The 27,210-nt window shown below is 25.1% G+C and overlaps 1 protein-coding gene across 2 annotated transcripts in view; it reads left to right on the top strand.

Moving 5' to 3' along the window:
* LOC109604394 (protein sprouty homolog 2) overlaps window positions 1-27,210 on the top strand; it is a 56,459-nt gene that overhangs the window by 3,374 nt on the left and 25,875 nt on the right. For both annotated transcript variants that reach the window (XM_020020915.2, XM_049970102.1), the window contains exons 2-3: window positions 7,322-7,344; window positions 17,596-17,684. The gene's annotated coding sequence lies outside the window, so the exon portion shown is untranslated. The remainder of the gene's footprint in view (window positions 1-7,321; window positions 7,345-17,595; window positions 17,685-27,210) is intronic.

Below are 27,210 nucleotides of genomic sequence, written 5' to 3'. Positions count from 1 at the left end.
GTGTTTCGCCTTTATTCGAGACACGACAAATTCCAATTGGGCAACTTTTGCATAACTTTACATTTTTCCTTTTTCCTTTTTAACACTTCTGTTTGGACAATAAACCGGCGAGGAGTCCGTAGGATAATTTAAAACGGAGAGAGAGCTTTGCACTCCGGTTCTATGTTCTATGAATTTGAAAATTGTGATGTGCAAATTATGCATAAAGTGTGTGAAAATCCATGGCGACTCCCGACTATTTCAAATAACTTGAATTGTAATTCAAGTAAAATCTAAACACAGTAGTTGGTTTATCAACCTCTAAACAAGATCCCGCGATCTGCGAAATAAGTTTGCTGCCGATATAAAAAACCGCGATATAAACATGTGTGTGTTTAATATGTAAACGCCAAAACCATGTGTACTTGATATTTCTGTGGTTGATTGTTACAACTATCAAGAGATTAAATTATTATTAATTGCTGCTACTTTACAAACGATTTTTTTATGTAAATGTGCGCATTTAATGCTAAAACAATGGTAAAAATTAAGAAAGTACATATTGCTAAATTTTTCTTATTTTACCTTTAGAAAAAAAATGACTCTTATAAACTAAAAATATTTTGAGTTTTAATTAACCAAATGTAACGATTTACTTTAATTAGAGCAGTTTCATGATGTTAATATAAATTAGTGTTATTTTTAACAAAATTTATGAAAAATTGGTTTCAATTATAAACTGAATTAGAACTAGAGGCTAAACATTTAAATAAAATTACAGTACTTACACATTTTTGATGAACTTGTCCTTCCTTTTTAATATTATTGTAATATTATTAATTAAGTTTATTAAAATACTTGAGACATTTCATTCCTGTGGTTAGATCACTTTTTTTAATTATTAAATATAATAATTATAGAAAAAATATATGATCAGATTATCAGGACTATATGTGAAATCTATTTGAATCAATAGATTATTATATAATAATATAATTAATAGGTTTCGACAGATGACAAACTTTTTATTATTTATTTTAAGTTATCCATTGACTAATTGTTCATTTCTGATTGTCCTTGGTTTCAAAAAATCAAAACTGTGTTTGTTTATATATAAATTAAACATACTAAAGTAAAAATAGTAAAATGTTATAAAATATTCAGATTTAGCAAAAATCTCAATTTTTATATACGCTGCAAATGGTATTAATTGCCCACATAAGCATAAAATGAATTGAAATATAAATAAATCGCACATAAAATAAATCTGTAAATTACGCTTTATAAAATAAAAAACAAAAATTATTAAATACCATATTCTCTTTTATTTTTCGTCTCCTATAGATAGATCCTATAGATTCATAAAATAGTTTTTATAAAAAAATTGATAGTAAATATTGATTCGATATTTAATATTGAGAGTTTATTGAATATTGATTGTTGAATCGAATATTTATTGTATATTGAATAGTGAATGTTTATTCAATATTAAATATGTATTTAATATCGAATATTTATCTTAAAAATTTATTCAATGTTAAATATTTATTGAATATTGAATATTTATTGAATATAGAAAACTTATTGTATATTGAAAATTTATTCAATATTGAATATTTACTGAATAATGAATAATTATTGAATATTGAATATTTAATAAATATAGACAATTTATTCGATATATTAAAAATTTATTCAAAGTTGAATATTTATGGAATATTGAATATTTATCGAGTTTAGACAATTTATTCAATATTAGAAACTTATTTAATGTCGAATATTTATTGAATATTGAAAATTTATTCAATATTAAATATTTACTGAATAATGAATAATTATTGAATATTAAAAATTTATTCAATATTAATAATTTACTTGATATTGAATATTTAGTGAATGTAAACCATTTATCCGCCTTTTATTTAATTTATTCAACGTTGATTATTTGTTTATTATACATAGAAAATTTATTGATATTGAAAATTTATTTAATATTACATAACGTACACAATTTATTCAATATTAAAAAATTATTTAAATTTATTAAATATTGAATAATTTTTAATGTAGAAAATTTATTTAATATGAATAATTTATTTAATATTGAATATTTATTGAATATTTAATTATTGAACATTGATTTTCTTATTATACTTAAACAATTTATTGTATATTGAAAATTTATTTAATATTAATAATTTATTTAATATTGAATATTTAGTACTGATATAGACACCATATTCGATATTGATAATTTATTTAACATTCAAATATCTATTGTATATTGAATATTTTTTGAATATTCAAAATTTATTTAATATTAAAAACTTATTTAATATTAAATATTATTGAACGTAAACAATTTATCCAATATTGACAATTTATTTAATATTGAATATTGAATATAGTAAATTTATTGAATATTACAAATTTGTATAACATTGAATATGTTTTGAATATTGAAAGCAGACAATTTATTCGATATTAATAATTTATTCAATATGGAATATTTTTTGATTCGTGAATATGTATCGAAAATTTATTGAATATTTATTAAATAATCAATAATTATTTAATATTGAAAATATTCAGTATTACAATTTTACTCAGTATTGAATATAATGTTGAATATTTATTGAATATATATTGAAAAATAATAAAATACAAATTTTAAATTGAAAATTTATTCAGAATGAAATGTTTATTTTTACATAAGAAAAAAAAATATTTAATTATTTACCTGTAGATTGCAGAATTATTATAGTTAAAACAGTTAACATCATTTTAATTCACTGATAGTAATTTATTCAAGTAAGCATAGAATTCGTTGTTGTGTTGCTAAAAACTTTTAGTCAAATATTAAAATTTTAAATTACAAAGGAGTCATCGAAATTTTGCTTATGAGCTTTAATAAATAGGAATGACTCATTATTTCTATCTTAGAAATAAGTTTTTAAATATAATTTATTAATTTTCATTGTTTTCGTAATACTTTGAAGTGATGATGACATGCAACACTTTTACAAGCACATACATATTTATGTAAAGTATTTACTTTACAAAGTCTTATTTACAGATTTTGGGAAAAAATAATATAATCAAAGTAATTATCATTGGTTTCATAACTGTGATCAATTAATAATTTTAAAATAAGCCATCTCATTTTTATTAAATTTATTTAATCCTATATTATTAAGAAATATGTTCAAGATGATAAAAAAAAGATAAAATACTGTCATTTAGAAATATCAAATGTCAACGAGCTTATTTTTAAACCTTATTGAAAACATAATGTTTTTTCTTATTAAAATTTACAGTTCATAACATTTGTTCTCAAAATTTTCAAGAAATATCGCAGATATATTTACACTTATTGAATATTAAACAAAAATGCGATATTTGTGACTGATAACGAGTAAAACACATTTATATTTTATCAAAACCCAAAATCAAGTGAATGTTGAAAACTGTTCTGTTCATTTCTTAAGTTCTGCCTCAATTCCAGTGCGCAATTTTACCATAGGAAATGACGGCCAAACGTCCGTGGGTCGAAATCGTTTATCAAAATGCGGTTTCATGTTTTCGCAGAAAATACTTTATCTGCGTTTCATTTATTTGTCGGCCATTATTTAGCGATTGTTTCCAATTAGAAAATGTTTTCGGGCCGACTGAAAAGGTGCGTACGTGCAGAAAACAACACAGATGCGATCGTGCAGTGTGTGTGGGGATGTTGGAGCGAGACGGCAGTTAGAATTCCCGGGAAACGGTCCATTAGAAATACTAAGTAGGATGTCCGCCGACTCCGACTCCGACTCTGTCACTTTGTCACTCTGTGCGGCTCCAAACGTACACCAAACGCATCTGTGCCTTCGTACGTTAATTTTTCGTGGTTTATCCCAAAGGAATTTGCAAGAGGAACAACCATTGCGAAGTCTTGAGTTACGAAAAGTAATGTGCAACATTACAATGTAGGAAAAGGAGCGGGCGAATTATGAATGAAACGTATTCTTTTATGTAACCGCAACTTTCTAATTTAGCACCGGGGCAAAATGGGTGTGTTTACTACACAACCGTCCACATTTTGCCCACGCACCGTTTCCTTTCTTAACTAACCGACATTCGCGAACATATTGCCCGAAAAACATTGATTTTTTAAATAGATCGAAACGTCTATTTTTCGCCGACGCTGTAAACAAACGTCCGAACGCCGGATGTTCAAAGTTCCGTCCGAAAATACCCGTGTTTTCCTCGATTTTATATCCGACACGAATTAAAAAGAAAACTAAACTACGTCAGTTTGCACGTGCACGTCAATTTTGAATGGGTGGCACGATGAAACCGATGAGATTAAGGACGGGAAGATGCTTTTGTGCATCTCGTATGCAGATGCACGGATCTCTTTTATTAAGGTTCGAGTCCTTGTGACAAAAAATAGATCTGGCTCCTTTACACTCGGATAATATGATAATGAGATTAGAGTCTTTTCTACAGATGATTCTGAAATGGATTATAAGGTTTTACCTTGTGTATGTTGCACACAGAAAGGAAAACAAGTTTTCTTTTAAAATAACATTTATATCTTACATAAATGGAGAATTTCTTTTGACCTTCAACTGAATAAAATTATATTAAATTCACTATGAAAATGGATAAAATTGAACTTTAAATTACATTAAAATGAAAAGATATTTTTTTTAATTGACGATAAATTACTTAATTATTATTAGATTCGAAACTTTGTTATTTAAATTCAACTTCTTACCAAGTTTTACTTGTGGAAAACTGTATTTTTTTACTTTTTTTAACAAAACTATTTCAAATTATACAAAAGAAAAAATATGTTTTATTATTAATAAATCTCCCTAAACAGGAATATTTACAATATTTTGTGTTCTAAATTTATAAAAAATTATTCAATTATTTACTGTATATTTTTTTTTTTATTTTCTTTGTTTATGAGAAATAATTTTATCCTTTATTTTTTTCTTCTAAATTTACGAAATAAGAACAAATGTTTTACTGTTAATAGATACCACTAAAAAAGAAACATGAATTTTGTATATTGTATTTTGAATTTATGAAAAAACATTTAATTAATTAAATTTATATATATGAAACAATTTATAACAACAACAATTTAAGTCAGTCCTTATGGAAAATAATTTATTTATATTTTGACTGATCTAATTGTAATATATAGGAAAAAAAATAAAAACCAAATTAATTTTATGACATTTTATATTATGAATTTATTTTATTCAACTATTTTTATTCTTTGTTCATGAAAAATCTTTTTATATAATTTTCTGATATTTTTTAATTTTAATATATGACAGAATGGTAAATTCGGCTGATAAAAGAGAAAATTAATAGAAAAATTAATTTTATTAAATTTTATATTTTGAATTTGTAAAATTTTTAGATATATAATAACAGTAAAAAAGTGTTTTATTGTTAATAAATCCCATTAAAAAAGGAAAAAGTTAAAAGAAAAATTAATTTTATTATATTTTGTTTTGAATTTATGAAGAAAGTGTTAATTATTTATAAAAATAAAACAATTTTATTTAATATAATAATATTTTTTATATATTTTTTAATTTCAAAAATAATGAAAGGAAAAAAATGATTTACTGTTAATAAATTCTACCAAAATAGAGAAAATTAAAAGAAATATCATTTTTTTTTATTATGGGAAAAATTATTTTTTATGTATTTATTATTATTTATATTTATTATTACTTTTATAATAAAGAAATAAATTATACCAAAATAGAGAAAATTAAGAGAAAAATTAATTTTATTATATTTTGTTTTGAATTTATGAAAAAATAGTTAATTATTTGTAAATAAAACAATTTTATTTAATTTTACTTCTTTTTTTATACCTTTTGCTTATGCAGAAAATTATTATTCTGTATTGTTTTTTATATATTTTGATTGATCTAATTTCAGTATTAAAAGAAGAAGAAGAAAAAAAAATGATTTATTGTTAATAAATTCTACCAAAATAGAGATTATTAAAAGTAAAATTAATTTTGTTATATTTTGTTTTGAATTTATGAAGAAACAGTTAATTAATTATTTGTAAATAAAACAATTTTATTTAAGTTAACTCATTTTTTATACCTTTTGCTTATGGAGAAAATTATTATTCTATATTGTTTTTTATAAATTTTGACTGCTCTAATTTCAATAATAAAGGAAGAAGAAAAAAAAATATTTATTGTTAATAAATTCTACCAAAATATAGAAAATTAAAAGAAAAATTAGTTTTATCATTTTTTGTTTTGAAGTTATGAAGAAACAGTTAATTATATATAAATAAAACAATTTTAATTATATTAACTGATTTTTTATATTTTGCTTATGGAGAATTTTTGTTTTGTATTTTCGATACATTTGTACAGAATTTTAATAATAAAGGAAGACGAAAAAAAAAGATTTATTTTTAATAAATTCTGCCAAAATACGGAAAATTAAAAGAAAAATTATTTTTATTAAGTTTTATGTTTTGAATTTATGAAACAATTTTATTTAATTCAACATATTTTTATGTTTTTTTATAGAAAACAGATTTTTTTCTTATTTATTTTGATTGAACTAATATATGTTTTGAATTTATATAAAATTATTCGATTATTTACTGTACATGAAATATTTTTATACTCTGATTATGAGTAATAATTTTAATATTTATATATCCCACAAAAAAGGGAAAGTTAAGAGAAAAGTTAATTAATTTTATCACATATTGTTTTGAATTTATGGGAAATTAATTATTTTCTTTATACGCAGCAATTTTATTTAATTGAAGTTATTATTACGCTTTTTTATAGAAAATAAACTTTTTTAATTTTTCTTATATATTAGGACAGGATTGATTTTAATATATCAAAGAGAAAATTAAGTCTGTTATAAAAGTAGAAAATTAAAAGAAAGATGAATTTTACATTTTATGTTTGGAATATATAAAATAATATTTAATTTGATTCATTTTAATAATAATATATTATTTAAATATGGAAAAGAAGAAAAATTATTTTATTGTTATTAAATCCTTCTAAAAATGGAGAATATTAAAAAAAAATAATAATTATTTTTATATATACGGAATGATTTTATGTAATTCAAATTATGCTTTACTTAACAGTTTTTTCTTTTATATTTTGACTAAAATAATCTTAATATACATAAAGAAGATAAATTTTTAAAAAGCTAATAACTTTTAAAATTAATGAAAGAACTTTATTATTGGATGCGACAGAATTTTATTTAATTCAAATTATTTTTTAACTGCTTGAGATAAGTATAAAATTATAATTATTTTTTTTTGTTTCAGATTTTGGGTTTTTAGTTTGTCGGGTAAGTTTTCATTATCGTCAACAGGTGCTTGAAGACTTGGAACAGACTATTCGTCTGAGAGAATCTGTATGTAGTCGGGTTGTTTTGAAATTAATCAACCAATTTAAAAGTTAATTGGCGCTATTCGTAATTTTTGTCAGATATCTCGGATAGTTGTTGACCCAAGGCGCACGATTCCGATAACTATTCATAAACGTAAGTGTTTGTATCAACGGATCAAATCCATAACGATTACATTTTAAAATTAACAACAAAAAAAATCACTATTTGAAAATGGAAAGAGGAACAAATAAACGTGGTGGTCCGTGTAAATGCACGGAGTGCACAAAAAGATAACCCAGCCGAATATTTATCGAACCTTCGGCTTTTGTGGTGAAATAATCGGACCACAAAAATGCTCATCTAATGCACTAGTGCTGTTTTCGTTCGATAACCGTGCATTTGGGAACAATCGTAAAAATAACTCGTTAAAAGGTTTTTTAAAAAAACAATACCAACAATTAGTAGAGCGAAAATGTGAATAGAGGTTTTGTTAAGTAAAAAATGGCCACGATGTCTCGTTGCGATAAAAATACTATTTACTATTTGCGTTTTAATAAAGGCGAGTATGTGCTGATCGCACAAGACCTTCCATTATGTCCCGGTTTTATCGCTGCCGAAACTTGTTACACAATTACGTTTGTTTGCCCCTCACACACATACACACTTCTATCTGTTCTGTATTTCGAAAATTATTTCGTTCGTAAGTTTTTCATCGTTTTTTTTCCAATAGTGACCTGAAAATGTTTACATGAAGGCAACAAAGTGTCGAATTGGACGGACCGACAAAGGAAGCCGACGCTATCGATGAATCGTCGTTAAATTGCGTTAGCACAATGTCCGATTATGAGGGCAACAATATTATTAATAATAATTTCCTTTGCTCGCTTTGATTTCTGACCGGATTCTCTAGAATGGTCCCCATTCATTACATAAACAACAACAACAACATCATCATCGCCGAATAAGATCTGTTTCGAAGGCTATCCATTTCGAAAACAATAACTATGAACGTTGCAACTAACAAAAAGTTGTCGTACGAAAAAGAAAAAATGGTAAAAATTCGTTGCGGACCGAACAGATGTTTGAAAGACCAAAAAGGAGATGGTCTAAAAAAATTGTGCGTGGTATTAGATACGCATTCTTGGTTGCAACATCCACTTCCAACTCGTACCCACGAAAAACTGAAACCGAACCGCTGCCCACAACTGTTCCACAACGCTTCGATGGAACTATCACATTTTTATATTGTATTAATTTCGAAATACGATTAAAACAGGAAGTTTTTTTATGAAAATTGCTTAAATTTACTAAAAAATAATTCAATTAATCCAGTGCCTCCGCCATTTTTACAAATGAAAGGCGATTTACAACGAATTACTTAATTCGAAATGTTTCCACACATTATCAGCGAGATTTTGGACTATTTTTAGTCGAATTTATCAGTAGCGTGCAACATTTTAATATTCTGCTGCGAGTTGCATTATTTTCTGCACACCAACCGATTCTTTTCGAAAAAATACCCTCGTTATCTTCACTTGAGTACATCTCGTTTCATTTATTGAACCGCTAATTGTGGCGTGTCAACGAAATCGGCACATCTACTACACAGTTTCCTATTGTTTTCGTTGATCCAGGTCATACTTAAAATTTCGACGGTACGAAGAAACCGAAATGTCTTGCAGGGGGGAAAAAATCAGGAACAGACTTTATGGTTGGGTGCCCCAAAGAAATGATTAGTTCTAGGAAATTAGTTATTACTTATTTATTTATTTATTACCAGTTTTATAATAGTTGAGACACTGTGAACTTGTTTTGCGTTGGCTTGGCATTTCTGGTCACTGGACGTGTCGGTGTCTCTGTTTTACATTTTAATGTTCTTAAAACTGTTTTTTTTTTAATTATTTTGTCATGGGGGATTTAATTGAGATATTAACGTAATACAAAGTAACAATGTAATTCCATTGTAAATGTCTAAGAATTATAAAAAATATTCTATACAATTAATAATAGAAAAATTCTCATAATTATTTTCTATTATATAAACATTCAGTGAAAAACGAAAACAATAATTTTAAAGTGTACAGGTTAATCAAAAATACTATTTTGATGTGATTTTTTATGAAGTTTCATTAAAATATTCAAGATATTAATGAATTATTTTTAGTATTTATCATTAAAAAAATTGTCAAAACTTTTATCTATTTACATCAAAATTTATTAAAAATGTAAATGGAATAATTTTAAAAGATAATGTATTATGTATATTTTGGGGAATTGATTAAAATAAATATTATCTTTATGTAAAATGTCATAAAATTATGTTTTATTATAATAAATTATTAATTATTTAATTTTATTCTGAATTTATGAACAGTTAATTATTTACCATGAATGGTAACAGTTTTTTTTGTATTTTTTTCTTATATATTTTAATTTGATTTAAAAATGTTGTATTTTCAATAAATTCTGCTAAAATAGAGAAAATAAAAATTTTTAAAAAAGTGTTCAATTATTTAATATATATGAAGTATTTTTATTTTATTCAATTTATTTTTATACTTTGATTAGAAATAATTTTTCTTTTATTTTTGTCTTCTATATTTTCACAAAACTAATAATAATTTTAAAATATAATAATAAAATATAAAAATAAAATTAACCATTTTTGAGTTCTCTTAAGTCGATTGAAATGATTAAAATAAATATTATCATATGTAAAATTTCATAAAATTATATGTTTTATTATAATAAATTAAAATAAAAAATAAAAAGATTATTTGTCTATTTAGCTTAAATATGAGAAACATTCTCATAATTTTACTTTAAAATATAAAAACAAAAAAATAATTTTAAAAGACAATGTAAAAAATAAAAGAAATTTTAATTTTTTTAAGACCTTATAAGTTAAGATATCTTATGAAGTTGATTAAAATAAATATTAACATTATATAAAATATCATAAAATTATGTTTTATTATAATAGATAATATTAAATTATATACGACAAATTTATTTGTACAATTTTGTAAAAATATAGAAAGAACAATTTTAAAGGACAATGTAAAAAATAAAAAAAAATTTCAACCTTTTTTATGAAGTTGAATAAAATAAATATTTATATTGTATTAAAATATCATTAAATTATTTGTTTTATCATAATAAATGAGAGTAACCAAATTTATTTATATTATATAGCTTTAAAAAAGAGAGAATTATTCAAAATTTTTATCTATTACATCAAAATTTAGTAAAAATATAAAGAGACCAATTTTAAAGGGCAATTTTAAAGAATAAAAGAAACTTTTATCTTTTTTAGGATCTTTTAAGTTGATATTTTATGAAATTGAATAAAATAAATATTAATATTATATAGAATATCATAAAATTATGTTTTATTGTGATAAATGATATTAAATTATAAAAAACAGATTTATTTGTATTATATAGCCTAAAAAAGAGAGAAATTTTCAAAATTTAGTAAAAATATAAAAAGAACAATTTTAAAGGAGAACATTATATAAAATATGATAAAATACTGTTGTATTATAATAATTGATATTAAATTATATAAAACAAATTTATTTATTTGTATTATATAACCTAAAAAAGAGAACATTTCTCAAAATTTTTATTTATTACATAAGAATTTCTTAAAATTATAAAAAGAACAATTTTAGACGATAATATAAAGAATAAAAGAAATTTTAATCTTATTTAGAATCTTTTAAGTTTAAATAAATATTAACATTATATAAAATATCATAAAATTATTTGTTTTATTATAATAAATTATATTAAATTTTATCAAAAGGTTATTTGTCTATTTAGTTTAAATAACAAAAACATTCTTATACATTTTATTTTTTATTTCAAAATATAAAAACAAAGAAAAGTTTTAGAAGACAGTGTAAAAAATAATAGACATTTTAATCTTTTTTAGGATATTTTAAGTTGATATCTATGTTTTATTATAATAAATAATATTAAATTATATAAGACAAATTTATTTGTATTATGTAGTCTAAAAAAAGAAAATTTCTGAAAATTATTATCTATTACATAAAAATTCAGTAAAAATATATAAAATTATATAAATATTATAAAATATATAAATTTAAAAATTTTATAAATAAAAGTAATTTTTACAATTTTTGAGTTTTTTAAGTTCGTATGTTATTCAATAAAAATGAAGATAAAAATGTTGTAATTAAATATTTTGTTTCTTTTTTTTATTATTTTTTTTTTAAATTGATATTAGGGAAAGTACTAACAGCAATAGATAAAATTATTTGTTTGTAGCTTTCGAAAAATAAGAAACTAAAAAGAAGGGAATTTTAAATGGACTGCTAATTAAAACAAAATCTATACATTCTTTGTGACCACAAGTTACACAGTTAATATTTAAGAAATTGATGAAAATATATAATTGTGGTTGAGAATAGATTGAAAAAATAGGAAGGGAGGCAAAATAATATATAGGAGAATTTCCAGGTACAGAAACCGACGTAAAAATGCGTGGACTGTGCTCATCTTTAGTTCGACCAATATTATTCCTGCACAGTCGTTCGAAATTTTATTTCATAATAAAAAAAAATTACGAATTCATGATTAAAAAACGACAAAATTACAAATTTCGGTACTGTTACTAAAAAAGGATGTTATAAATTTGAAAACCGCTGTGAATTAAGGGTGACAGAATTGAAGCTAATTAAATAAAACATGCGTCGACATTTTGAAAAGGGCAATTCCGAACGAATTTTCCACAAAACCGTCGGGGCATCGAATAAAAGGGATCAATTTTACGGTTAAAAGGTGGAAGAAAAGATCCCCTCGGGATGGCTCTCGAAGAGCACGGTGCGTCGACCGCATCTCGCGTACCGGATTGACTGGCTGCGGCCGCCCCGCCCGCCCCCCGTCGGCCCCTCGTCGCGGTCCCTTCGCCCCGCGGCGCCCCCCTCGGTGCGCCCCGCGTAGCTCGGTAGCCGAACCGGTAGGCAGCGTGTCAAAGCCCGTCTGTGGCCCGTCGCCGGTCCGTCTCTTTCTCTCTCTTTCTCCTTCTCTGTTTCTCCACGGTGCAGAAGGAAAAGGGGGACCCGGTCGCATGTGTCCGACTGGCGGCGTCTCTCTCGAACCTGGCTGCCGCGATGGAGGCTGCTCTTTTTCGGTGGAGAAAGCGTTGGCGATACACTGCCCGAAACTCGTACCGTCCGTTTCTTCTTGCGTTTTCGGCATTGTTCTGGCAAGTCTCGAAAAAACGGTGTTAAAAAATCGAACAGTACCTTTATTTTCTTATAATTATTAAATTGAAAATGACCAAACAGCTACTAGTTATTACTCTTTCCTATTCTTAAGTGGTTGTTATGATTTGTAAAATCAATCAAGATAAAGAACATCAAAAGTTGCGTTGAAGTACGGAGAATTTTGTGCTTTTATTTTTTTTTAATTATTCAATTGTTTTTTTTCTACTCTTGTGCAGTTGTTAAGATTTGTTTAACCAATAAGAATAGAGATTTTTATAAATGACATAAAAATTCAAAGAATTTTTTACTTTTATTTCCTACAAATTATTAACTTGTTACATTTTTTTCTATTTTTGGATAGTTGTTAAGATTTGTAAAGTCAATGAAGAGAAAGTTTCCCGAAAGCTGCTTTGAAATTCGGAGAATTTTATGCTTTTTTCTACAAATTATTAAGTTGTTATCTTCAAAGGTTGAAATTCAATGAATTTTATGCTTTTTTTTCCTACAAATTATTAAGTTGTTACTCTCCTTTTCTATTCTTGGATAATTGTTAAGATTTTTAAAGTCAATGAAGGGAAAGTTCTCTGAATGCTGCGTTGAAATTCGAAGAATTTTATGCTTTTTTATACAAATTATTAAGTTGTTACTCTTCTTTTCTGTTCTTGGATAGTTGTTAAGATTTGTAAAATCGATGAAGGGAAAGATCTTCAAAAGCTGCATTGAAATTTGAAGAATGTTGTGCTTTTTTCTACAAATTATTAAGTTGTTACTTTTCTTCTCTATTCTTGGATAGTTGTTAAGATTTGTAAAGTCAATGAAAAGAAATATCTTCAAAAGTTGAAATTCGGAGAATGTTATGCTTTTTTTTCTACAAATTATTAAGTTGATACTCTTCTTTTTTGTTCTTGGATAGTTTTTAATATTTGTAATATCAATGAAGAGAAAGATCTTCATTGTATTAAGTTGTTACTCTTCATTTCTATTCTTGGAGAGTTATTAAGATTTGTAAAAGCAATAAAGAGAAAGATCTTCAAAAGCTGCGATGAAATTCGGAGAATTTTATGCTTTTATTTTCTACAAATTATTAAGTTGTTACTTTTCTTTTCTATTCTTAGATAGTTGTTAAGAAGTCAATGAAGAGAAAATTCTCCGAAAGCTACGTTAAAATTCGAAAAATTTTATTCTTTTTTCTACAAAGTATTAAGTTGTTACTCTTCTTTTCTGTTCTTGGATAGTTGTTAAGATTTGTAAAATCAATGGAGAGAAAGATCTTCAAAAGCTGCAATGATATTTGGAGAATGTTGTGCTTTTTTCTACAAATTATTAAGTTGTTACTTTTCTTCTCTATTTTTGGATATTTGTTAAGATTTGTAAAGTCAATGAAGAGAAATATCTTCAAAAGTTGAAATTTGAAGAATTTTATGCTTTTTTTTTAATTATTAAGTTGTTACTCTCCTTTTCTATTCTTGGATAGATTTGTAAAGTCAATGAAGAGAAAATTCTCCGAAAGCTGCGTTGAAATTCGAAGAATTTTATCCTTTTTTATACAAATTATTAAGTTCTTACTCTTCTTTTCTGTTCTTGGATAGTTGTTAATATTTGTAAAATCAATGAAGAGAAAGATCTTCAAAAGCTGCAATGATATTTGGAGAATGTTGTGCTTTTTTCTACAAATTATTAAGTTGTTACTTTTTTTTCTCTATTCTTGGATAGATTTTAAGATTTGTAAAGTCAATGAAAAGAAATATCTTCAAAAGTTGAAATTCGAAGAATGTTATGCTTTTTTTCTACAAATTATTAAGTAGATATTCTTCTTTTCTGTTCTTGGATAGTTGTTAATATTTGTAATATCAATGAAGAGAAAGATCTTCATTGTATTAAGTTGTTACTCTTCATTTCTATTCTTGGAGAGTTATTAAGATTTGTAAAAGCAATAAAGAGAAAGATATTCAAAAGCTGCGATGAAATTCGGAGAATTTTATGCTTTTATTTTCTACAAATTATTAAGTTGTTACTTTTCTTTTCTATTCTTAGATAGTTGTTAAGAAGTCAATGAAGAGAAAATTCTCCGAAAGCTACGTTAAAATTCGAAAAATTTTATTCTTTTTTCTACAAAGTATTAAGTTGTTACTCTTCTTTTCTGTTCTTGGATAGTTGTTAAGATTTGTAAAATCAATGAAGAGAAAGATCTTCAAAAGCTGCAATGATATTTGGAGAATGTTGTGCTTTTTTCTACAAATTATTAAGTTGTTACTTTTCTTCTCTATTTTTGGATATTTGTTAAGATTTGTAAAGTCAATGAAGAGAAATATCTTCAAAAGTTGAAATTTGAAGAATTTTATGCTTTTTTTTTAATTATTAAGTTGTTACTCTCCTTTTCTATTCTTGGATAGATTTGTAAAGTAAATGAAGAGAAAGTTCTCCGAAAGCTGCGTTGAAATTCGAAGAATTTTATGCTTTTTTCTACAAATTATTAGTTGTTACTCTTCTTTTCTGTTCTTGGATAGTTGTTAAGACTTGTAAAATCAATGAAGAGAAAGATATTCAAAAGCTGCATTGAAATTTGAAGAATGTTGTGCTTTTTTCTACAAATTATTAAGTTGTTAGTTTTCTTCTCTAGTCTTGGATAGTTGTTAAGATTTTTAAAGTCAATAAAGGGAAAGTTCTCTGAATGCTGCGTTGAAATTCGAAGAATTTTATGCTTTTTTATACAAATTATTAAGTTGTTACTCTTCTTTTCTGTTCTTGGATAGTTGTTAAGGTTTGTAAAATCGATGAAGGGAAAGATCTTCAAAAGCTGCATTGAAATTTGAAGAATGTTGTGCTTTTTTCTACAAATTATTAAGTTGTTACTTTTCTTCTCTATTCTTGGATAGTTGTTAAGATTTGTAAAGTCAATGAAAAGAAATATCTTCAAAAGTTGAAATTCGGAGAATGTTATGCTTTTTTTTCTACAAATTATTAAGTTGATACTCTTCTTTTTTGTTCTTGGATAGTTTTTAATATTTGTAATATCAATGAAGAGAAAGATCTTCATTGTATTAAGTTGTTACTCTTCATTTCTATTCTTGGAGAGTTATTAAGATTTGTAAAAGCAATAAAGAGAAAGATCTTCAAAAGCTGCGATGAAATTCGGAGAATTTTATGCTTTTATTTTCTACAAATTATTAAGTTGTTACTTTTCTTTTCTATTCTTAGATAGTTGTTAAGAAGTCAATGAAGAGAAAATTCTCCGAAAGCTACGTTAAAATTCGAAAAATTTTATTCTTTTTTCTACAAAGTATTAAGTTGTTACTCTTCTTTTCTGTTCTTGGATAGTTGTTAAGATTTGTAAAATCAATGAAGAGAAAGATCTTCAAAAGCTGCAATGATATTTGGAGAATGTTGTGCTTTTTTCTACAAATTATTAAGTTGTTACTTTTCTTCTCTATTTTTGGATATTTGTTAAGATTTGTAAAGTCAATGAAGAGAAATATCTTCAAAAGTTGAAATTTGAAGAATTTTATGCTTTTTTTTTAATTATTAAGTTGTTACTCTCCTTTTCTATTCTTGGATAGATTTGTAAAGTAAATGAAGAGAAAGTTCTCCGAAAGCTGCGTTGAAATTCGAAGAATTTTATGCTTTTTTCTACAAATTATTAGTTGTTACTCTTCTTTTCTGTTCTTGGATAGTTGTTAAGACTTGTAAAATCAATGAAGAGAAAGATCTTCAAAAGCTGCATTGAAATTTGAAGAATGTTGTGCTTTTTTCTACAAATTATTAAGTTGTTAGTTTTCTTCTCTAGTCTTGGATAGTTGTTAAGATTTTTAAAGTCAATGAAGGGAAAGTTCTCTGAATGCTGCGTTGAAATTCGAAGAATTTTATGCTTTTTTATACAAATTATTAAGTTGTTACTCTTCTTTTCTGTTCTTGGATAGTTGTTAAGATTTGTAAAATCGATGAAGGGAAAGATCTTCAAAAGCTGCATTGAAATTTGAAGAATGTTGTGCTTTTTTCTACAAATTATTAAGTTGTTACTTTTCTTCTCTATTCTTGGATAGTTGTTAAGATTTGTAAAGTCAATGAAAAGAAATATCTTCAAAAGTTGAAATTCGAAGAATATTATGCTTTTTTTCTACAAATTATTAAGTAGATATTCTTCTTTTCTGTTCTTGGATAGTTGTTAATATTTGTAATATCAATGAAGAGAAAGATCTTCATTGTATTAAGTTGTTACTCTTCATTTCTATTCTTGGAGAGTTATTAAGATTTGTAAAAGCAATAAAGAGAAAGATATTCAAAAGCTGCGATGAAATTCGAAGAATGTTGTGCTTTTATTTTCTACAAATTATTAAGTTGTTACTTTTCTTTTCTATTCTTGGATAGTTGTTAAGATTTGTAAAGCGTTTGAAAAGTTTATCTTTATTTTTGCTTTAATTATTATGTTGTTATTTTTTTTTTCTTGAGTGGTTGTTAAACAGAATACTGATCTCAACGATTATAATGAAATACTAATTATTATTATTATTTATATTTTTCAAATGATTGAATTTTGGTAAAAAATATAAAAAAGTCATTGTCACGTAATAAAAAAGGAAGAAATTGTGTCACACAGTTGGGCAGTGTATGACCAGTATAATATAATACATCTGAACTCTGAATATTAATGCTTTTATCGTCGTTTTTTTTTTTCCTGTTCGTTCCAAGGAGATTATAGACTGTTGTTTACGCTGAATTACTCACAAATAGTTTTATTTTCGATCCATCTTCCATAACGATTCTCAGGTGTTCTCCAATAACATAATCCATCAAATATTATTCAATATTTTTATTTCCATTTCCAAACAAGTGCACTTTCAATGGAACACTTACACTAGATTTTTCATTTGCAATAATTTTAAGGCCGAAACTATGCAACTCAGTTTACAGATTGCATTTTTCGAAACGATATAATCTTCAAATTGAATTAAGACGTTGTTGTTTGTTGCAGAAAGCCCATCAAATCATTGAACCTGGACGTTATTTTGCGAAGACGAAAAAAATCGATCATTTTCGGTCAACTTCAGGAATGTGAAAAAGGTAAGGAACCCAAATTTGAATACGTAACGAAATTGTTCAATAAAAATTACGATTAAGCAAACGTCACTCGTTCAATTCGCTCCGTTTCCAAATTTGGAGGCGACCGAAAACGTTCCTCTTCGTTACGCCAAAGCACCTGCCGCAATTTTTCGTACGTGCATTATTTCCAAGCCAGAAAAAAAAAGAAAAGGCCAAGCAAGAAAAAGATACGAACAGCATCCTTGATATCGCACCTACTCGATCAACCCGTGCAACATTGTGGGTGAGTGGAACGCACAGCCGTTCGAGAACCGCTTTCGTGCGAACCACTTTTTCACGTAACCGTCGAATTTTCCGTCGGATTAGAGGAACCGCATCGTCGAATGTGTCGCGACGTGCGGGAACGGGTGGACCGCCCGTAACCGGACACCGCACCGAGAAACACAATATTTCCGTGAGTTTAAATGGCTTTCGGAAACCCAATACGCGAACCGCCATCGATATTTCGGATCGTGCGTTCCTTCCAATTCCATCAAGGCTGATTACGCCATTTTTACCCACCTTCTTGGTTCCGATTCACGAAATTAATACGCGAGAGAAAAGAGTTATTTTTAGCCAGCGATAATTGTATAATTCTCGTGTGCGTGGGTGTCTTGTAAAATCCTCCTCGTCGCATAAACGGGCGTCTTTTCACACACACAACTCGAGTTTCGTGTCGTTTTTTCAATGGACAGGAAACGTTATTATTATTTGAATGGGCAACTTTTATAAAGTTTGAGATTTGAAAGGTACAATTTCGTCGAACTTATTAATTCTGAACTTCAGGTGGAAGGGAAAATTAAACAGAATTGTTACGTTTCACATTTATAGACAACAGAAAAGTTACAAACATACATTTAGTCAAAGGAATTTATTTTCACAAATATTCAATTACAATTTATTATTTCAAAAATTTGTGTTAATAGTTAAATAGTGGTTATTTACAGAAAATTAATAAGTTATTATAGTCATGAATAAATTTACTTAACACATTAAACTAGTGTTTTTAATTGTTATTTGGGAATTTTATGACCCATATGTGCATAAATTTCATATAAACAGGACGTAGTAATAAAAGTTGGAGTGTATTAAAAATAACATTTATTTCCATGATCTATACAATAAAAAATAAATTAAGATATGAGCGCTGCAATTGACACAATTAATAGAAGTTGGATTAAATATATTTTATTTGAGAATTTTATCATTCACATGTGAAGTAGTAATAAAAATTATATTATATTAATACATATGTTATAAATTAAATATAAACAAATTGTATTAATAAACGTCGAATTACATTTAGAAAAGTTAATATATATGTAATATAATTATAAGATTTATATTTATATAAAATTGATAAATTACAGCCATAAAAAAATTAATCAAAACAATATTTATTTCTAAACCATTCATTTATATCGTTTTCATTTTATAGAAATATAAATGAATAACATTTGACATTAAACTGTTGACTTTTCGTAAATTTTCCTAAATATTGTGAAATATATGAAATAATTGATAATTTACATATTTATATAAAAAATAACAATAAAATTATTTCAATCAAAATTTACTCCTGAAACATCAAACTATAATTTTTTAATTTAGGAGTATCAATTTGATACATTTAAAACATTGTTAAATATATGGCATAATAAAATATATAGAATGATTATTTACATATTTTAGAAAATAAACAGTAAAATAAATAAATAAATAAAAATTTTAGGATCCATTTAAATAAAACATACCAGCAGTAAAAGTTGGATTACATTTAAAAAAAATTAAATGTATGAAATAAAATGAATATTTATAGATTTTATATTTATAGAAAGTAATAAACTGTGTAAATCAATAAATTTATTTAAAACTAAATTTATTCCTTTATATGAGAAATATTAGTTGGATACATTTGAAACATTGTTAAATATATGAAATAATTAAATATATAAAATGATTATTTACATATTTTATATTTACACAGAAGAAAACAATACCAGTACTAAAAGGTGTATTACAAAATTGTTAATTGTATGAATTAATAAACTGAAACTCTACAAACATCAATAAATTTATTGAAAATTATTTCTAAAGCATTAAACTTTTTATTACATTTAAAAAACTGTTAAATATTTGAAATAAATAAATAGATTTTTATAGAAAATTAATAAATTTACTTGAATTTAAATTTATTTTTAAAACATTAAACTGTTGTTGTTCTTTTTAATTTTTCTTTAGAAATTTTAGGATCCAAAGAAATGAAACAGCAGCTGTAAAAAAATTTTTTTAATAAAACATTACAACTTGAATGCATTTAAACAATTTTAAATGTGGAAACAAATAAATAAAATGATTATTGATAGATTTTATATTTATTCCTAAAATAATAAACTGTATTTTTTTAATATTGAAATTTTAGGATCCATATAAATAAAATATAATAATAGCCAAAGTTCGTTACATTACATTTAAAAATTTGTTAAATATATGAAATAATTAAATATATACATTGATTTATATTACAGACTTTATATTTATAGATAATAAACTTATTTCAATCAAAATTTATTCCTAAAACATTAACACTGTATCTTTTTTTAAAATTTTCCTTTAGAAATTTTAAGATTCATATAAATAAAACATACTATCAGTAAAAATGGGATACATTTAAACAATTATAAATCTAGAAACATTTAAATAAATAAGATGATTATTGATTTATTTATATTTATCTCTAAAATATCAAACTAGTTTTTTAGGATCTATATAAATAGAATATAGTAACAGCAAAAGTTTGTTATATTACATTTAAAAAACTGTTAAATATATGAAATAATTAAATATATACAGTTACATTTTATATATTTTATATTTATAGAAAATAAATAAATTTATTTGAATCAAAATTTATTCTTAAAATATTAAATTGTATTTTTTTTTAATTTTTCTTTAGGGATTTTAGGAACCATATAAATGAAACATATCAGCAATAAAATGTGGATACTCAAATTTTAAATCTATGAAACAATTAAATAAATAAAATGATTATCGATGGATTTTATATTTATTCCTAAAACATTAAACTGTAGCTTTTTTTAATTTTTCTTTAGGAATTTTAGGAACCATATAAATGAAACAAACCAGCAGTAAAACGTGGATATTCAAATTTTAAATGTATGAAACAATTAAATAAATAAAATGATTATTGATGGATTTTATATTCATTCCTAAAACATTAAACTGTCGTTTGCTTTTAATTTTCTTTAGGAAATTTAGGAACCATGTGAATGCAATATACCAGCAGTAAAACTTGGATACACAAATTTTAAATGTATGAAACAATTAAATAAATAAAACGATTATTGATAAATTTTATATTTATTTCTAAAACATTAAATTGTAGTTTTTTTTTTTTAAGTTTCTTTCAGAAATTTTAGGATCCATGTAAATAAAACACAGTAACAGTAAAAGTTTGTTACATTATATTTAAAAAATTGTTAAATATTTGAAATAACTAAATATATAGAATATTTATATAAATAGACATCAATAAACTTATTTAAATCAAAATTTATTCCTAAAACATTTTTCCTTTAGAATTTTTAGAAAAAGCTTAAACATTTGAAATAATACTATGATAATTTGATTTTATATTGGTAGAAAATAGAACAGTACAAATATCAATATTTTTTAAATAATAAGTATGTCCATAAATTAAATACAAACAAAACACAAATTTATTTAATAAATTTATTTAAAATAATATTTCAATAACATTCCTAAGGTTTTTTTAGTTTTTTCTCTGGGAATTTTATTATCCACAGGTGCATAAATTAATTAACATAGTAATATATTCCAAAAGTTTTTTATTGTTTTTTTTTTCAATAAACTGGAAATGTTATTATTATTTAAATAGATAACACTTCTAAGAGTTTAGTTTTGAAATATACAAGGATACTAATTCAAAACTTCAAACGATTAAGTTTCCTAGAGGGGAAAATAGAACAGAATTGTTTTTCTAGAACGCAACGCAACAGTCATCGGATTCGAAGGTCGCAAATCTACGAATTCACAGTCCGAGTTTTGATTGAGATTAAAAAAAAAAAAATGGTGTGATCGGTAGTCGAGTCGAGCCGTTCGAAAATCTAGTGCAAATATAATAAGTCTAATCGTCGACTTCCGGTTACCTGGGTTAATGGGCCGTTTCCTGTTTTAGACGGAATTAATGTATATGGGTTACCTGAAAATTATCGCCCATTACCATTAATCGTTTGTCATTAGAGAACGCTCATTTCTAATTGGAAAATTAGACTTTTATTGGGGGAAATTTCATGTGCAATTTTTATATAATGAAACGGTGGCGACGTGACCGAAGTTCCTTCTCTCCGTTTCTTCTCTCCACCTCCGTTCGCACACACACACGCACACATCTACAAACACATGCAGACACGAGCGTCCTCGGGAAGGTCGAAGAATCACACGGCGGGGACAAAGAGGAGCCCCATGGAAAAAATGGTAGGGGGACGTGGGGGCCGTGGGGGACGGGGGGAGCGGCGGCGGCGTCCCAGAACCGTGCGCACACGTCCAATTGTTCGAGTCACTGACCAACACGTCTTCGCCATCCTCCTCCGGTCGTCGGCTGCATCTTCGCATCTACGTTCGGGCGTTTTCCCGATTTTTCTGCCTTGCCTCGCACAATATACCGGGTGATTTATCGTGGAAAGGCTCTCGACGAATAAAATTGTTGGCCAAGGTCGGGCACGTAATTGTTGCCGATGAAAAAACGTTGGTTATTATGCGAACGGGGATCGATGAATTGGCAATTACCGATCGGCAATTACGCATCGGATTAGATGTTACGGTAGTTGTTGGTAATTTCGTCAATTCACACCGATATTTACGTGTACGGTTATTGTGTGTGCACACTTGTTTTTTGACCTTGTCCCACGTTTCCTCGGTGGAATTTCTGTTTTGTTTATTCTCTGGGTCATAACTGAGCAAAAAATAATTTTATTTATTTTCCTACTTAATTCAAAAACGTTCTGGTATGATAGTTATTAATTTTTTTTGGGAATTTCATGATTCACATATGCATAAATTATGAAAAAGTTGAATTACAGTTAAAAAATAATTAAATATGTGACATAATTAAATACACACAATAATAATTTATAAGATTTATGTGTGTATACAATTTTTGAATTAGGTTACTTGTACGTGCATAAATTAAATAATTAAAATAAAAATTAAATATAAACAGAATATGTTTATAAAAGTTACAATATATTATAATAAATATATATAATTAAAAATATAAAATGATAGTATATGACAATTTATTATTATAATATTTATTCATACCCATTTGACACAACCTTGAATATATTTATTGAAAACAATGTCAACTGTATATATTTTTTTAATAATTTAGATATATAAAATATTTTAAATATGTAATAAAATATTTAAAATGATTAAAAATATATAACCCTTACAATCACGATAAATTTATCCAAAACAATAATGATGACAAAATATATTTAATCACAATTTTTTCATTTTTTTCTTATTATTTTGATAATATATAATAAAAGATTCAAAAATGTATAATTAAATATATAAAGTAATTAAATAAACATTAATGATATAAGAATATTTATGTTATAAAAATTTAATCATTTATTTTTAATTGTTTTCTATAATATTTTGGTGATCCAGATTTATGACACTTAAAACCCTGAATCAATTTATTTAAAAACTGTATTTATGTCCAAAAATATTCAACCTTATATTTTTTATATCAGAATATATTAATATTCATGATTCAATTGAATTTCATTAAAATATATATATATATATATATATATATATATATATATATATATATATATAAAAAGAGTTATGTTCATAAAAATGGTACTTAAGCCCTTAAATCAGTTTGTCTAAAATTCAGTTTTTCAGTGTCCAAAAAAAATCAACCATATATTTTTTTCTATGGTATTTTGGTGATCTATAAATGAAAAAATTAAATATGATCAGAATACATTATAAAAATTGTATTTTATAAAAAAATGTATAATTCAGTATTCAAAATGATCAAATATACACTAATAATTTATAAAATTTTTGTTCAAAAAAAAAATGGCACCTCTAACCCTAAATCAATTTGTTTAAAAACTGAATATGTGACCAAAAATATTCAATCATACATTTTTAATATTTTTTAAGGTATTTTGATGATCCATTAATGAATAATTTTAATATGATCAGAATATATTAATAAAAATTGCATTTCATTAAAAAAAATATTATTAAATATACAAAATGATTAAATATGTACAATAATAATTTATAAGATTTATGTTCATAAAAAATAGTACTTAAAATCCTATTTTTATTATTTTTTTAAGGTATTTTGGTGATCCATTAATGAATAAATTTAATATGATCAGAATATATTAATAAAAATTGCATTTCATTAAAAAATGTATAAATAATATACAAAATGAATATATATATATATATATATATATATATATATATATATATATTCAAAATTATTCAACCATACATATTTATTATTTTTCTAAGGTATTTTGGTGAATACTACAATATTTCTGTATAAAAATATTCAACTATATTTTTTTCTTTATATTGATAAAAGTTGCATTACATTAAAAAATTTTTGTATTTTTATGATCTATCCAGTATAAATTAAATATGAACAGATTATATTATTAAAAAAAAGGATACTCAAATAAGTTTATTAAATACAATATTTATTAAGATTTGGACAATATATTTTTTTGTAATGTGTATAAGTTAAATGTAAATAGAATATATTTAAAGGTGACTTTTTATTAAAATTTTTAATTGAACAATAAAAATGCACAATGGTAATTTATAAGTTTTATTTATATTCATGAAAAATGGAAGTTACAACCGTGAATAAATTTATTCAAAACATTTATATTAAAAAATAGTATATAATATTTCCCTAATAATTTTATGATTCATTTGTGCATAAATTAAATATATGCAAATGATATTAATAAAGAATTTGTAAAATAATAGTAATAAATATTTATGGGTAATTGACAAGTCACAAACATGAACCAATGAATTGAAAACAACAATAATTTTGATTGATAGTTGTTAATTATCCGGTCTCGTGCTTTAATGACAGTTTTCCAGCAGGAAACCGCTTTTCAAAACCGTCAAGGTAAAATCACCCCACCACATTTTCAATATGAGTGGCTCCGATGTGTTTATTTTGAGAATGGAGTGGCTTTAACAGTTCCAATTTTTTTGTCCCAGTGTGGTTTGTCGTGTCACGAACGGACCGAAAGTAATTGAACACGGGAGCGTTTTAATCCCGCTAATGGCGACCTTGGGAAACTGGGGTTCGAGCGAAATCGATATTCGAGCGACCGAATAATAGCAATAAAAAAAAAATAATAATAATAAATTAACACGCGCGCTCTCGCGAATTAATTAAAACGCTCAATTGATCCGATCAATTAATTTCATTCATGCTCCGCAATTAATAACGCTGGTTTATGCGGAAAAAGTTATCACGCCGAAATTAACTTTTCAATTGATCACTTCATGAAAATAAACCAAAACAAATTTCCATAAAAAATTTTGTTTATACCAACAAATGTGTACTTTAATTTGAATAAATATGACATTTTGGGTAATGTTTCAAAAAGTAGGACCTTAATTAAAAAGAAACATTGAACATTTTAATTTCTATGAAAATTATAACTGCAGAAAAATCAGTTTAGTTGATCTAATTTTATTTACAGCATAAAATAATAAAAAATGTAGGAAAGATAATATTACTCACCATTTTGGTTAAGCAAAGAAAAGACTCGCTTAGTCCGTTTTCTATGATTCATAATGCTGGAAAGTTAGAAAACATGGAAGAGAAGAGTTAAATATATCTTTTTTACATTAAATTAATCATAATCACTGAACTATCATAGTTATCAAATTGTCTGAGGGTTTAAAATGTTCTTCTGTCTTTCCTCCACAATTAGAAAACTAAACAAAAGCAAATTTCCATAAAGTATTTCGTTTTTACCAACAAGTATGTACTTTAATTTGAATAAATATGACTTTTTGGGGAATATTTTAAAAAATGGAGCCTTAATTTAAAAAACCATTGAATATTTTAATTTCCATGAAAATTATAACTGTAGAAAAATCAGGCTTTTGTTGATCTAATTTTATTTACAGCATAAAATAAGAAAAAATGTAGGAAAGATAATATTACTCACCATTTTGGTAAAACGAGTGTATTTATCCAATACGTGAAACTAGATGCAAGTCTTTGAATTCAAAATGTTCGTAAAGGACCTCTCTATACAGTTAAGTAAAGAAAAGACTCGCTTAGTCCGTTTTCTATGATTCATAATGCTGGAAAGTTAGAAAACATGGAAGAGAAGAGTTAAATATATCTTTTTTTACATTAAATTAATCATAATCACTGAACTATCATAGTTATCAAGTTGTCTAAGGGTTTAAAATGTCCTTCTGTCTTTCCTCCACAATTAGAAAACTAAACAGAAGCAAATTTCCATAAAGTATTTCGTTTTTACCAACAAATATGTAGTTTAATTTGAACAAATATGACTTTTTGGGGAATATTTCAAAAAGTGAGGCCTTAATTTAAAAAATCATTGAACATATTAATTTATATGAGAATTTTAACCGTAGAAAAATCAGGTTTTAGTTGGCCTAATTTTATTTACAGCATAAAATAAGTAAAAATGTAGGGACATAATAATAGTCTCCATTTTGGTAAAACGAGTGTATTTATCCTATACGTGGAACTAGATGCATGTCTTTGGATTCAAAGTGTTCGTAAAAGACCTCTCTATACAGTTAAGGAAAAAAAGACTCGCTTGGTCCGTTTTCTGTGATTTGTAATGCTTGAGTCTTAGAAAACATGGAAAAGAAGATTTAAAAATATCATTTTTGATCAAATTATTTATAATTACTAAACTAACATAGTTATTAAGCCATATAAAGGTTTCAAATGTTCTTCTGTCTTTCCACTACAATTTAGAAAGGAACCAAAAGCAACTTTCCATAAAGAATTTCGTTTTTACCAACCCAACAAATATGTACTTCAGTTTGAATAAATAAGACTTTCTGTAGAATATTCTAAAAAGTAACACTTCATTTTAAAAAGCCATTGACTATAGAAAAGTACAGTGTAATATAATTTAGTTTTCTGTGATTTGTAATGCTTGAGACATAAAAAACATGTCGTATAAATGCTTAAAATGTTCCTACACAATTTATAAACTAAATCAAAGCAACTTCACCTAATTAATTTTGTTTTTACCAACAAACATACTCAAATTTGAGTATTTCAAAAATGAAGGATAACTTTCAAAACAAGAATTTTTGATCAGCTTTCTGTGATATGTGATGTTTTTACGTTAATTTATTTATGATAACTGTACTACCCTAGTCTCTAGTCCCAATATGTGAC

Source organism: Aethina tumida, chromosome 7, assembly GCF_024364675.1.
Source record: "Aethina tumida isolate Nest 87 chromosome 7, icAetTumi1.1, whole genome shotgun sequence".
Taxonomy (NCBI): domain Eukaryota; kingdom Metazoa; phylum Arthropoda; class Insecta; order Coleoptera; family Nitidulidae; genus Aethina; species Aethina tumida.
Note: the sequence above shows the minus strand (reverse complement) of the source record. Positions and strands in the feature narration are given on the sequence as shown.